At 37.1% G+C, this 15,701-nt stretch overlaps 1 long non-coding RNA gene across 1 annotated transcript in view; it reads right to left on the bottom strand.

Moving 5' to 3' along the window:
• LOC103876022 overlaps positions 1-15,701 on the bottom strand; it is a 151,520-nt gene that overhangs the window by 42,053 nt on the left and 93,766 nt on the right. The window contains exon 3 of the long non-coding RNA XR_002515821.2: positions 9,342-9,441. This is a non-coding gene — a long non-coding RNA (uncharacterized LOC103876022). The remainder of the gene's footprint in view (positions 1-9,341; positions 9,442-15,701) is intronic.

Here is a 15,701-nt window from a genome sequence, read left to right on the forward strand (position 1 = left end):
GCTGAAGCATGAACCATTAGTAAAGATTTCACTGCCTTCAGCAGTGAAGCCACTGCACGTTTTCATGTGTACCAAGGACGAACTCACCCACCCACAGCAGCCACCACTGTGGGCTACTGCAGCTAGGGCCAAAGCTCAAGTGAAGTACACATTCCCCGAAATGTCTGGCATAAGTCTGTTGCCACTGAAAGGAGCCCCACCCTCTCCAGTAGCAGAGCCGAAGCTCAGCTGCTGCTGCCATTACCTAAGCATTTAGCCTTGGGCCTAAGGCTCACCTTTCCCCTGCCTACCATAGTAAGTGCCTGCATGTGCTCCTTGGGGCTTCAGGACAGATCTAACTGGGCTGGCTTTACCCTTCTCTCCCCATTCTCCAGTGCTTGAGTGGGGACTGGGTGCTTGGGGACTGTCCAGCTCAGTCCACCACTGTTAGCACCTGAGCACTCCCTTCAGGGACCTGAGGTTAGGCTCATCCAACCTGCCGCTACCACCACAGCGGGCTCCCATCTGTAGGCACAACCTATGGGCCTCGGGATTGGCCTGCTTAACCCATCAAAACCACTTCTAACACCAGAATTTGGAATCCAGAGGTTAGTCCCTCCACTGCTACTGCCATCAGCCATGACACACCCACTTCCCAGAAGCTTAAGAACCCACCCACCTACGCAATCCACTATTGTTACTACTGGCACCTAAGCAAGCTGCCTGGAGCCCAAAAATCTACCTCCTTGGACTCACTAACACCAATGCCAAAGTATGAAACCTGTTGCCCAAGAACAGGCATGCTCAGCCCACTGCTGTCACTAATGGGGCCCAAGGACTCACCTGGCATCCCTGTCTCCAGCAAAATTTCACCACTGCCTCCATTAACAAACACACTCCAAGCCACTGAAAAAAACAAAACAAAACAAAACAAACAAGCAAACAAAAAAAACACAGATACCACTGACATTGTTTACAGCCAAAGAAATCATACGAAGACTACATTACTGCACACACCCAGAATCAAAGTCAAAGTACCCCACTGATATGGCTTGGCTTTATCCCCATCCAAATCTCATCTTGAATTGTAGTTTCCATAATCCCCACATGTGGTGGGAGGAACACTGTGGGAGGTAATTGAATCACGGAGGCAGTTTCCTCCATGCTATTTTCATGATAGTGAGTGAGCTCTGATGAGATCTGATGGTTTTATAAGGGGCTTCCCCCTTCACTCACCTCTCACTCTTCTCCTTCCTGCTGCCATGTGAAGAAGAATGTGTTTGCTTCCCCTTCTGCCATGATTGTACATCTCTTGAGGTCTGCCCAGCCCTGTGGAACTGTGAGTCAATTAAACCTCTTTCCTTTATGAATTACCCAGTCTCAAGTATGTCTTTATTAGTAGCATTAGAATGAACTAATGCACTGACCCAACCAACACTATAAATATCATAGATACCTCTTCAGGAAAGCATTCTTGCCCATGAAGACAAATTTTAAAAATTCAAAGAAGTGACTGTTAAACCTGAGTGCCAACATCAGTGTAAGGACACAAAAAACTTGAAAAATAAAGGAAACATGACACTTCCATAGCAATATAATAGTTCTCCATCAACAGATGCCTAATAAGAAGAAATTTATGGAGTCCCAAGTAAAAAATTTAAAAAATTGATATTAAAGAAGTTCAGTTAGATACTAGAGAATACAGGAAAAACAATACCAAGAAATTAGAAAAATCATTAAGGATAAGAATGATAAATTTATCAAAGAGCTAGATATCATAAAAAGGAACCAAGAGTCATTCTGGAAATGAATAACTCATTAAATGAAATACAAAATACATGTAAAATCTTCAACAATAGTGTAGATCAAGCAAAAGAAAGAATTTCAGAACTTAAAGACAGGTATTTGGAAATAGCTCAGTCAGACAAAAATAAAGAAAAAAGAATTAAGAAAGATGAACAAAGCCTATATGACATCTGAGACACCAGAAAGTGATCAAATAATCAAAATTTTGCCATCCCAGAAGGTGAAGAGAAAAACATTAGAAAACTTATTTAAGAAAAGAGTAGCTGAAGACTTCCCAAGTGTAGAAATACATTTAGACATCCAGATACAGGAAATTCAGAGAACCTCAAATAGATACAATGCAAAAAAGGTCTTCTCCATGGCACATGATAGACTGTCAAAAGCCAAAGATAAGAAGGAAATTCTAAAAACATCAAGAAAAGCATCTAGTTACTTGTGAGGACACCCCTATCATGCTAACAGAGTATTTCTCAGCAGAAACCTTACAGGTCATGAGAGAATGGGATGACATATTCCAAAAGCTAAAAAACAAAACAAAACAAACAAATTAAAAAAACACTGCTAGACAAGAGTGCTATATGCAGCAAAATTATCCTTCATTAATTAAGGAGAAATGAAGTGTTTCCCAGATGAGCAAAAACTTAATGGACAATACATATCATCATGAAAACACAAAATTGTACAACCTACTAGTAGATCAAACACACAATGAAGAAAGAGAAAGGCTGGGCAGGTTGGCTCACGCCTGTAATCCCAGCACTGTTGAAGGTAGAGGCAGGTGGATCACTTGAGCTCAGGAGTTTGAGAACAGCCTGGGCAACATGGCAAAATCCTGTCTCTACTAAAAAGACAAAGAAATTTAGCTGGGCATGGTGGCAGGTGTCTGTAGCCCCAGCTATTCAGGAAGGTAAAGTGGGAGGGTTGCTTCAGCCCCAAAGCAGAGGTTGCAGTGAGCCCAAATTGATCCACTCTACTCAAATCTAGGCAACAGAGTGAGACCCTATCTCAAAAAAAGAAAAAAGAAAAAGAAAGGACTCAAATGTTACTATCATAGATGGTACCACATAACACAATGATTAACAGTGAGACAAAGAAGGAACAAAGAAGATACAAAACAACCATCAATCAGTTAACAGACTGACAAGAATAAATTCTGACATATCAATAACAATTTTGAATGTAAACAAATTAAACTTTCCACTTAAAAGACATGCTGGCAGAATGGATTAAAAAATAAATAAATAAAAACATGACCCAACTATATGTTGCTGAAAAGAATCTCACCTCACTTGTAAAGAAATATAAACTGAAAATGAAGGCATGGAAAAATACATTTCATGCAAATGCAAACCAAAAGCAAGCAGCAATAACTATACTTATATCAGATAAAATAGACTTTAAGTAAAAAAAAAAAACAAAAAAACACACACACACTCAGTAAAAAGAGATAAAGAAAGTCATTATATAATGATAAAGGAGGTAATTCACTAAGACAATATAACAATAAATGTATCCAACATCTGAGCACCCAGATATATAAGGCAGATATTATTAGGTCTAAAGGTAGACATAGACTCTAATAGACTCTAACACAATACTAGTTGGGGTCTCTAACACTTCATTCTCAGCATTACACAGATTGTCTAGAGAGAAAATTAATAAAGAAACATTGAATTTAAACTGCATATTAGACGAAATGAACCTAACCGACATTCATAGAACTTTTCATCCATCAGTTACAGAATACATATTCTTCTCATAAGCACATGGAACATTCTCCAAGATAGATGATACATTAGATTACAAAATGAAACTCAGCAAATTTTTAAAATTCCAAATTCTATCGAGCATTTTCTCATACAACAATGGAATAAAACTTGAAATCATAACCAGAGGAACTTGAGAAACTATACAAATACATGGAAATTAAACAATATGCTCATGAGTGGCCCTGACATCAAGGAAGACATTAAGCAGAAAATTTTTTTAAAAATTCTTGAAACAAATGAAAATTGAAACATAGCATACTAAAACCTATGCAGAAAAATCCATGCTAAGAGGGAAGTTTACAAATGTCTGCATCAAAAACTCAGAAAGATTTCAAATAAACAATCAAATGCTGCTTTTTCAGAGGGAAAAAGCAAGAACAAACCAAATGTAAAACTAGTAGAAAAAAAAAGAATAAAGATTGGAGCAGAACCAAATAAAATAGAGACTAAAAAAATACAAAGAATCAACACAAGAAAAGTTGGTTATTTGAAAAGATGAACACTGAAACCACTAACGAAATAAAGAACACCCAAATAAACACAATCAGAAATGAAAAAGGAGACATTTCAACAGACACCATAGAAATATAAAAGATTATCAGAGATGATTCTAAAAAACTATATGCTAACAAATTGGAAAACTTGAAGAAAATGGATAAATTCCTCAACATATAAAATCCACCAAGAATGAATCACGAGAAATAGAAAACTTGAACAGACTAATGATGAGTACTGAGGATGAATCAGTAATAAAATGTCTTTCAACAAAGAAAACTCCTGGACTAAAATGACTTCACTCACAAATTCTACCAAACTCTTAAAGGAGAACTAATACCAATTATCCTCAAACTATTCCAAAAAAAATGAAGAGGTGGAGATTTTCCCTAAGTCATTCTATGAGGCCAACATTACCCTATTACTCAAATCAGGACACAAGGACCCTACAAAACAGGAAAACTATAAGTCGGTATTTCTGATAAACATAGAGGTTAAAATGCTCAACAAAATACTAGCAAACTGAATCTAACAGTACATCAAACAAATAATAGACCATAATCAAGGGGGATTTATCTTAAAAATGCAAGGATGGTTCAACATATGCAAATAAATAAATGTAATACCTGATATCAATAGCATGAGAGACAAAGAACATATGGCCATTGCAATGGACACAGTAAAACCATTTGATAAAATTCAACATCTCTTCATGATAAAAATTCTCAACAAACTAGGGGTTGGTGGAACATACTTTAGCATAATAAGGGCCATATATGACAAACCCACAGCTAACATCATACTAAATATGGAAATACTGAAAGTCTTTTGTCTAAGAACTGAAACAAGACAAGAGACTCACTCTTATTTGACATGGTATTGGAAGTCCTGGCCAGAGCAATCAGTCAAGAGAAAAAAAGAGCACCCAAATTGGGAAAGAGGAAGTCAAATTATTCCTCTTTGCAGTTAACATAATCTTCTATCTAGAAAAACTTCACCAAAAAAACCTCTTAGGTCTGATAATAAATTCAGCAAAGTTGCAGGATACAAAATCAATATACAAAACCAGTAGCATTTCTATGCACTAATAATGAACTAGCTGAGAAAGAAATAAAGAAAGCTATATGAAATATAACATACCTGGGAATTAATTTAAGCAAGGGTATAAAAGACCTCCATAGAAAAAAAACTACAAAACACTGATGAAATTGAAGGGGACACAAACAAATCAAAAGACATTCTATGTTCATGGATTGGGATAATTAATGCCTTCCATATTAATTGAAAGTGATCACACTGCCCATGGCAATCTATAGATTCAATGCAATTCCTATCAAAATACAAATGCAATTTTTACAGAAATAGAAAAACAGTCCTAAAATTTATAATGAACTATAAAATAACCTAAATGGTCAAAGTAATTCTGAGCAAAATAAAAAAGCTGGAAGCGTCAGATTACCTGACTTCAATATATTACAAGCTATAGTAACCAAAACAGCATGATATTTGTATAAAAACAGACATATCAAACAATGAAACAGAGTACACAACCCAGAAACAAATCCACATGTTTACAGCAAACCAATTTTTGACAAAGGTGTCAGCCTCATACATTGGGGAAAGGACACCCTCTTCAATAAGTTGTTGGGGGAAAATTGGATTGCCATAAGCAAAAGAATAAAACTGAACCCCTGTCTCTCACCAATTAGAAAAAATGAATGCAAGATAGATTAAAGACTTAATTGTAAGACCCAAAACTACAAAGCTACTAAAAGAAAACATGCGGAAAATACTCCAGGACATTGGTCTAGGCAAAGATTAGGGCCTCAAGAGCACAGGCAACAAAAGCAAAAATAGATAAATGGAGTTATATTAAACTAAAAAGTTTCTGCAGAGCAAAGGAAACAATCAAGAGAGTTAAGAAACAGCCTGTTGAATGGAATAAAATATTTGCAAACTATTCATTCAAGGAACTAATATTCAAAATATATAAGGAATTCAAACAACTCAACAGTAAAAAAAAAAAAAAAAACAAATAATACCATTTAAAGTGGGCAAAGGACATGAATAGATTTTTCTCCAAAGAAGACATACAAATGGCCAACACATATATGAAAAGATGCTCAATAACCAGGGAAATGCAGATCAAAACCACAATGAGATGTCATCCCATTCCTACTTAGAATGGCTATTAAAAAAAAACAAATGCTGGCAAGGATGTCAGGAAAAGGGAACTCAGAGTGTTGATGGGAATGTAAATCATACAGCCACTGCGGAAACACTAAAGAGACTTCTCAAAAAATCTAAAAATGGAACTACCACATAAACCTTCAATCTCACTACTGGACATTTATCCAAGGAAGAGAAATTCACATATCAAAGGGATACTGGCATTCCCATGTTTATCACAGCACTATTCACAATAGCAAAGACATGGAATCAACCTAAGTATACATCAACAGATAAATGGATAAAGAAAATGTGGTATATATACAGAATGGAATAATAGTGATCCATAAAACATATAGAAATCATGTCATTTGCAGTAACATGGATGGAACTGGAAGGCGTTGTGTTAACTGAAATAAGCCATGCAGAGAAAGACAAATACTGCATGTTCTCACTCAGATGTGGAGTTAAATAGTTGATCTCTTGGACGTAGAGAGTAGAATGATAGACATGAGAGGCTGGGCAGGGTGTTTGGGGGTGGGGCCATAAAGGAGGCTGGTTAATGGGTACAAACATAAAGTTAGATTGAAGGAATTAGTTTTCATGTTTGATAGCAGAGTACGGAAACTATAGTTAATGACAATGTATTGTATATTTCAAAATAGCTAGAAAGGAAGACTTGAAATGATCCCAACACATAAAAATAATAAATAATTGAAGTGATGGACATCACCAAAACCCTGCAGTCAGTGCATGTAACAAAACGTCACATATGTAACCTATAAATATGTACAGATATTTGTATCAACTAAAAAAATCCCTTTCTGAGATGCTCACTAGAAATTCTTTCTCAGGAAACTACATCACATGATTGGGCTCTGTATCCCCACCCAAATCTCATGTTGAATTCTAATCCCCATATGTCAGGGGAGGGGACTGGTGGGAGATGATTGGATCAAGAAGGCGAATTTCCTCCTTGCTGTTCTTGTGATAGTGAGTGAGTTCTCACAAGATCTGGTTGCTTGAAAGTGTGTATCACTTCTCCCTTTGCTCACTCGCTCTCTCCTGCTGCCATGTGAAGACATGCTTGCTTCCCCTTAGCCTTCTGCTGTGATTGTAAGTTTCTTGAGGCCTCCTAGCCATGTTTCTTCTATAGCCTGTGGAACTTTAAGTCAATTAAACCTCTTTCCTTCAAAAATGACCCAGTCTTAGGTAGTTCTTTATAGCAGTGTAAGAATGCACTAATATACTATATAATCCCTGGTAGAAAACAAGTCAGAAAACAAAATTTCTGCACTTTCTGAGAAATCAATGTCATCATCCTTTTTCTCACTTCAGTTTCACTTTCAGCTGATGTCCTGGCACACCCCTGGAGCCAATCAGACCGCCTCTTTCCTTTGACCCTTCCAAGCCACTTCACGCTCCACTTTGCCTTGGTCACCCTCTGGCCTCTCTCTTGCATCCACCCATCCCCTGCAATCCTTTCACACTTTTATTCTTCAAGATTCATCTCAAAATCAAACTCCTCTACAGGGCTAACCCTCTACCTTGGTAGAATTCTTATCTCCCTTACCATCAATATCACGCAGTTTAGCACCATTATGTATCTGCATTGTTCTTGATGGTGTCATGTAAGTTTATCTGGTAGATTTTCAACTTTACAAGAACAGTGCCCTTGTCTTGTATTTTCTTTTTATTCCCCACAGATTCCAGCACAAAGTAGATGCTTAATTGAATACCATACTTTACTACCAAACAAACAGAAATAATACCAAAGTGGAACTGAGACCTTCTAGCCCAAGCTCTGCTGTTTATCCATTGCATGACCTGAAGTGTTCACTTCTCTAGCTCTCATTTTCTTTATCAATAAAGTGCATTATTAAACCAGATAATAATAATAATTATTATTGTTATTGGATATTATTTTCCAGACATGCAGATGTCATATAAATTTACTTCATTTTAAAACAATGTTATTCAGTAAATTGAAAGTCTGACTTTTGATTTCACCATTCATATTATTCCAGGTTAAAAAGTAACTTCAGAGTTCTTGTTCTGGATGTTCCAGATGGAAGCTTGAGCACAAACAGAATCATCCCTATTCTTCTGCTTCTCTCACAGACATGATAAAAGACAGCATTTCAAGATATTGATTTATGTGTGGCTGGCTCAAAAAGAAAAGCAAAAAGGGGGCCAAAAGCAAAAGCAAAAAGACCAAAAAAGTTATGGTGTATGCATCTCTTTAAAAAAAAAAAAAGAAAGAAAGAAGCAGCAGCAATACACAGAAAACTCAGAAATGAATATGGGCTGACTTTGAGGTCCAGAGAATGCTGAAGATGGCATTGGGTGGTACTGGAGGGCTTAGGGGCTGAGTCCGTGCGGCTTCTGCAATAGTCATTACTTAAAGAGAAAATACAGACAATGCATATGCAGTGTTTGCAGGTTAAAATAAAATGTAAACATGGGGTTAAAAAAAGGAGAAAAGGCAAATATGCCCAAAATATTTTCTAGTGATGGTACTGTGAAAAATAGCTATTTTCTTCTTTGTCCATTTCTGTACTTTTTAAGTTAAAATACAGACAAATCACTACCACCCCATCTCCTCATCTCATTGCTCTGTAGGTCTCTCCTTATGCCCTGAAATAATCTCCAAAGTACAAACAATCTGAGCTCTAAGCCCAGCCTCTAGGTGGCTAAACTACTAAAAACCAGGGCCTCAAGAATAAAATCTGAAACAGAAACGGTGGCCTCTTCCTGGTTGTCACTGGAATTGTCCTTGGCAAGATCGGGGTGTCATCTTTATGGCTCCTTGGTCTCTTCCTCCATGGAATTCTTACACAACAATACACACATTTTATAATTAAAAACTAAAAACACACTGGCTTCTGTTTTTGAGTCCTTTCATTGTTTTGATACCTTGTGGCAGGGCAGAGATGAATGGAAGACAGGCTGATCTACTCTAGTCTAAATATTCAGACCCAGGAAGGGAGTCCTCCTCAGCAGAACGCCAACCCATGTCTCTTAATTGCCTCGGCTCCTGATAGATTGGCTCTTACCGTCTTTGAATTCCTTTGTTGTGGAGGAGTTAAAATTCATGAGCGTCCCATGCCTGGGAATACTTACTCCAGTGCTGCTATTTTCCTGAGCCAAGCTGGCCAACACCGCAAAAGAGTCGGAGGTCTGTTGGGCCATCTGTTACATAATAGTCAACAATCTCGAAAATCTAGGGAAACAGGGAGGGGGAGAGCAAAGATGATGAAGCATTTAAACAGAACAGATTGCTGCCTTACTTACAAGAGAAAAAGGGAGAGATGATATACTTTGATTGAGGCAGAGACAAGCTTTATTAGCATAGGGAACAAAACAAACTTTAAAAAAATGGCACCAATAAAGCTGACAGTCTAAAGAGGCTTGGTGACAAACCCCATGTTGAATTGCAGGTCACAGAGGCCCCAGATGTGATTGGGAGACACACACACATACACACACACACACACACACCCTATACAATATACATGTTGCACATAGACGTGCAACATCCCTGATGTATGAGTGAAACCACTGAAAAATTGCTGTTGTATTTAAAAGCTAATTATAAGCCTGTACTAGAATATCAAATTTTGCAGACCTGGGAAAAGCACTTTGTCTTAACCATTTCCAAGCAAATACCTTCAGCATGAGGTGAAAGGATTCAAGGCCTACTTTGACTATACAAAGCCCAGGCCTTTGCATTTGCCTAGCAGACTCTCATGCTCCCTGATTTAGCCACTTGTAAACTTTGTAATCTTTACTAAACACAGGCTAGTTTTTAGCAGTGACCTATAACATTTGACCTGAAAAATACTGTTTCTAAAGGAGTGGAATGAAACTGGAGGTAACAAAGAATTAGAAAAAAAAAAAGAGATGGGGACAATTAGGGTGAGAAAAGAAATAGTGAAAGAAAGATAAGAAAATCTGGGAGAGACATGTCAGTAAAGAACTCCAAATATAAGGCAATAATAAAGTGTCTTAAAAACCAGCTAGTTGGCAAACAAATATTAAGAGTTAAATATTAAACTCTATTTAATGACATGCAGGCTGAAATGTTTAAGAAGCCTAATGATATAAGCAACTGACTTTGAAATTCACCAAAAAGTGAAATGGATTGGTGAATGGATAAAGGATCGATACATAATATAATTTTTTTTTTTTTTTGAGACAGAGTTTTGCTCTTGTAGCCCAGGCCAGGGTGCAGTGGTGTGATCTCGGCTCACTACAACCTCTGCCTCCCGGGTTCAAACGATTCTCCTGCCTCGGCCTCCCACATAGCTGGGGTTACAGGCATCCACCACCATGCCCAGCTAATTTTTGTATTTTTAGCAGAGACGGGGTTTCACATGTTGGCCAGGCTGGTCTGGAACTCCTGACCTCAAATGATCTGCCTGCTTCAGCCTCCCAAAGTGCTGGGATTACAGGAATGAGCCACCACACCCACCCATAATAAAACAGTTATAGATAAATGTTCACTGTAGAATCTAGGTGGTGAGTAGATGCTATGTACCATAAAATTATTTCATCTTATCTCTATTTTGAAATTTTCTGTAATAAAATGTTGGGGAAAGATAAATGAACATTGAGAATCCCAAAATTAAAATAGAATGAACACAAATAAAAAAAAAAACCATAGAAATTAAAAACATCCTAGCCATTTAAAAATGTCTAGGTATCCCTTTCATTTGTTTTCCTTTTACATGACATTGTCTCCAAATATGTAACTCAATGAAAGAAGCTGGTTAAAGATGTGATTATCAAGTTTGAGTGACTAGTTTTGCTGTTGTTATTTCATTGATGTTATTTTGAAGTTGTTGTCTCTAGTAAACTAAAATTAATGAGACTGTTAAAGTCATAATTTGGTGAAAATTTTGCCCAAAGTAGATTTTACTGTCACTTTCTTCCAAGTGGACTTAATTCCCTCTCACAACTTACAAGCTTCTTCTTACAGATAACCACTTAAAAACATAACAGAACAAAGAACAGTTTACAACCCCATATATTTCAGGGTGCTAATTTGGAATGGTTTTGGAATGTTTTAGCCCAGTCAAATTAGTTTTATCTGGTTTATTTTTCTTGCAAATCTTCAGTGGATCTACATAACTAAATTTGGTAGACTTAATTTTCACTGAGGACTGACCCCAAAGTTAAGTGCATCAGACAGAGAGAGAGAGAGAGAAAAGAGAGTGACAGCTTCATTTTACCCACCTCTTTGAACTAAACTATAAAATGACAGTTTTTATTCTGTGATTGGAGAAATCAGACAGGAAAAGGAAATGCAGGGGATAGCAGTTACTGTTAAGGGAAATCTATAACCTCCATGTTGATTTGTCTGTATGTCTCAAAGAGGACTTTATCTCCATACTCGAAGCATTTTACATATAACTCAACTTGTGCAGCAAACTACGTTTTTCAGTAGTAACTAACAGTAAAAATATAAACATATATATTTTACTCAAGTCCACCTAGTATGTCCAAGACAAGTTTTTAATCATAAGGCATTGAATTTCAAAGAAAACATATGCAATTCTATTTAATATACAAAACTGCATTGTGGGGAAGCCTCACAGCTCAAAACATGATCACACAAAGGGGGCAAGGTTGGAGGCTGGGGTTAGTTTAAAAATATCTGTCTCTGAGCAGCACATTTCACACTGGAACGTGACGGGCGAAAGGTTATTGTCTGCAAGTTTTCACCCCAGGGAATAAATAGAAAGGGGAAAAAATGGGAAAGTACTTAAGCAACTTTCTGCCTTTGAAAAAGCAAGTGCAGAATAGTAGACACTGTGGGGAGTCTTCTTTTCTAAGCCAGCGACGGCATTTCCAATACCCTGACCCATGAAAGGAGGTGTTGGGAGTTCAATGCTCACCAAATGGCTGGCTTGGAATCTAGAATTGGAAAATCAGTGGGTAGAAGTAGAAATCATTTATAAAAGCAAAATATGGCAGAGGATCTGCAGGAGACCAGGCTCCCTGACTGGTAGTTTATCTTCGGTAGCATTCCGGGGCTTTGTCCCTCTTTCCTCTTTGCTCAGGTCATACCTCAGTTCTGAGGAGTCAGGGGGTTCTAGGAACCCAGGACAGTAGAAACTCAGAAAACCTACAAAACCGCTCTACTATGGGTGTCAGAAACTTGCTTCCCCACCCCGATTGCTGAGATCGTTTTTGCAGACTCATGGTAGACTTTTAAGGCCTCACTTCATTTATGTGAGAGGAACAAAAAGTCACCTCTCATTTTATGAGTACCTCCAAAGGCTGCATAGTTCTAAGTAGTGTCCACAAAGTCTTTCTCTAATAGGAGAACAACACTTTGAAGAATCTATCTAATGAAATCACAGGACTGTTTGGGGAAATTTTATGTAATTGTAATCTGTGAAACACAAACAAACCAAACACTGATTAAGAGCCAGATGGCCCAAGTATTAATCCCAGCTCTGCCATTTCCTATTTAGGTACACTGAGCTGGATTTTTATATCTCTAGTCTCAGCTTTCCCATTTGCAAAATGGGGATAATAATACTATACTACTACTGCTACTAATCATCATTATTATTATCACAGGGTTATTTATGGTAAGGATCAAATAACATAATACAGCATATACCATGGTGCATCACAGATATTAAGTGTTTAATAATTACTTAATAACTTCATTACTTCTATGTTCATCATTATTATTATCTTCCAGGTCTGAAAGAAAATATAAACTTGGGAGATGCTTATTTATGGGAGACTCTTAGTTAAAGAGTCTTGGACAAGTACTTTTGTAGCTTGATTTGAAATCCTTTAGAGTAAGTTACTTTGACTTCATTCTGTTAATAGAAAAAAAGAAGTCAGAGGAAAAAGAGGAGATAAGGAGAAAAAAAGGTAAAAGAGTGCATTTGTAGGCAACCTTGACTGTGAATACAAAGCCTCTTTCTCTCTCCAGAGTTTTGTGGCTATTTGCAATCACCTTAGCAAGACTGAGGAAAGTCCCGTGGTGTTTTCCATCCATAAGCCATATTTTAAATGCATGAGGTAAGTCCCTTAATGAAAAATGAGATATCCTAGAGGCAGAGAGTACAGTTTTCTGATGTTGCCATGGGCTAGGAGAAGTAGGTGCTGGTATCAGTTTTCATCATTGCAAGGCAATAAGAAAACTCTTCCAAAATGGATTTATTATACTTGAGAGTTGAGCTTTAATAGCATCCTTGTAAATGATGCTAAAAAGAAACTTTTTATGGGTGATATAATCTTGATGGGGGGAGGAGAAATTACTTAGAATTCATAACTTTAAAAAATCACGTCATCCATTTGTATGTAGCTGGAGTTGGCTGTTGGCAATAGAAACTGACTTAGGCAACTTAAGCAGAAGGGAATTTTGGGGAAGGTTATAGATACTGCTTAGGATGACTAGGCTTAGAATGAGCAAAAACCATGGAAACTCTGGAGGGCTAAACCATTGCTGCTTGAGATGCATGATTGACAACCATCTTTATATCATCGTGTCCTTCCCTCAAGATTCAAAATCCCAGGAAAGCATATCTGATTGGCAAGGTCCTAGTCATGTGATCTACCCTGGATATATTAGGGCTGTTCTGTCTTCAGTAGACATCATCTGTTCCCATGACTACACACAATGAGGGATTATCTAGAAAAGCAATCCGGATGCTATAAGGGTTAGTATTGAATATTGGAGCGTCCCCGTCCCCCGAAAAAACTCAAACTTTTATACTGTACTTTTTAAAGCATTCCAAATCATTAGAATTAAACCCTGTTATTTCTAATTATGGCTATTGTCTTTGCCACATTTAAAATAATCCTATTTTTACTCCACAAAGGTAATTCTTAGAGCTTCAACTTTTCTAGTTCCAGTTCCAGTTCAGTTGCTCTTTGTCAATCTAAGAGCTTTTGAGAAAAAGTAGAGATACTCATGGGCATTGACAGAGATGTTACAGTTCGGATTCACCTTCATCATTTTGAAAAAGATGAACTAAAATTATTTTTTCTATGAAATTAACCAACATAAAAATAGAGTGATAACCAGTGGTGGTGAGGGTTTAGCAAACCACTCTCATACATTATTGGCAGAAGATTAAATTGATACAGCCTATGCCATGAGCAATTTGACATTAAGTATCAAAAGCCTTAAAATGTTCACATCCTCTGACTTATTAATTTCATCTCTAGAAATTTGCCTTAAAGGGAAAAAATAGTGTAAACACAAAGACGTTGTTATGGAAGTGTTTATTACAACATTGTATATAATTGTGAAAAATTAGAAACCACAAAAATATTCAACAAAAGTGGACTGGATGAATAAACTATGGTACAAGAAAATGATGAAGTATTTTGCAATCATTGAAAGGTGTTATGGAATTGTGTTTAACATTTCAGATATTTAAAATACGTTGTTGAACAGAAACAAAAAAAAAACAGAGTCCAAACAATATGTAAAGTATGGTGACCTTTTGATTTAAAAACAGGTATATAGAGTTTGCGTGAATTTGTATATAAATACACACACACACACACACACACACACACATATAGAGGGAGAGAGAAAGAGAGAGAGAAAACCAAAATGCTAATACTAATGTAGAGTGGCAAGATTATGGGTGGTTTTTATGCTTTTACTTGTGTTTTCTGTTTCCTTTGTCTTTATGTGATACATACTACAATAATATATACTGCAATACATATTATGTAATTAAAACATAATAAAAATTATTTATAAGGTTTTTTACATTAAGAAAACATAGGGCTGGGCGTGGTGGCTCATGCTTCTAATCCCAGCACTTTAGGAGGCCGAGGTGGGTGGATCACTTGAGGTCAGGAGTTCAAGACCAGCCTCGCTAACATAGTGAAACCCTGTCTCTACTAAAAATACAAAAATGAGCCAGGTATGGTGATGCATGCCTGTAATCCCAGCTACTTGGGAGGCTGAGGTGGGAGGATCCCTTGAACCTGGGAAGTGGAAGTTGCAATGAGCCGAGATCACACCACTGAACTCCAACCTCAGCAACAGAGTGAGACCCTGTTTCAAAAAAAAAGAAAAGAAGGAAAGAAAGAAAAGAAAAGTAAAGTAAACACAGGATAACATAAATGAGCATGCAGAGACAAAACCAATGTCCCAGATAATATATCAGAAGTGTGTGCTTCACAGTAAGTTGTGCTTTTTAACAATTGAAAACATCCTTATATGTTTATGAGACAAAGAAGAATGTTATGTCGTATGTCTTTGTTCACTATATGAGGCTAACACATTTTTCCCCAAAGATTATCTACCAACTGTGGTTTGCATAAACCACTGGGTAATGTGAAATGGGGAGCTTCATTTGGCCTTAGGAAGAAGATGAGAAAACTCCTGCATTTTGACAAATTAACAGAAAGCCTACTTAGGCATCAAGAATGCTTCAGCCTAAATGCCATTCAGGCATGGCCCATGCAAGAACTCAGTAGATAAAGCAGCAA

The sequence above is a fragment of the Papio anubis genome, chromosome 9 (genome assembly GCF_008728515.1).
Source record: "Papio anubis isolate 15944 chromosome 9, Panubis1.0, whole genome shotgun sequence".
NCBI classification, from domain to species: Eukaryota; Metazoa; Chordata; class Mammalia; order Primates; family Cercopithecidae; genus Papio; species Papio anubis.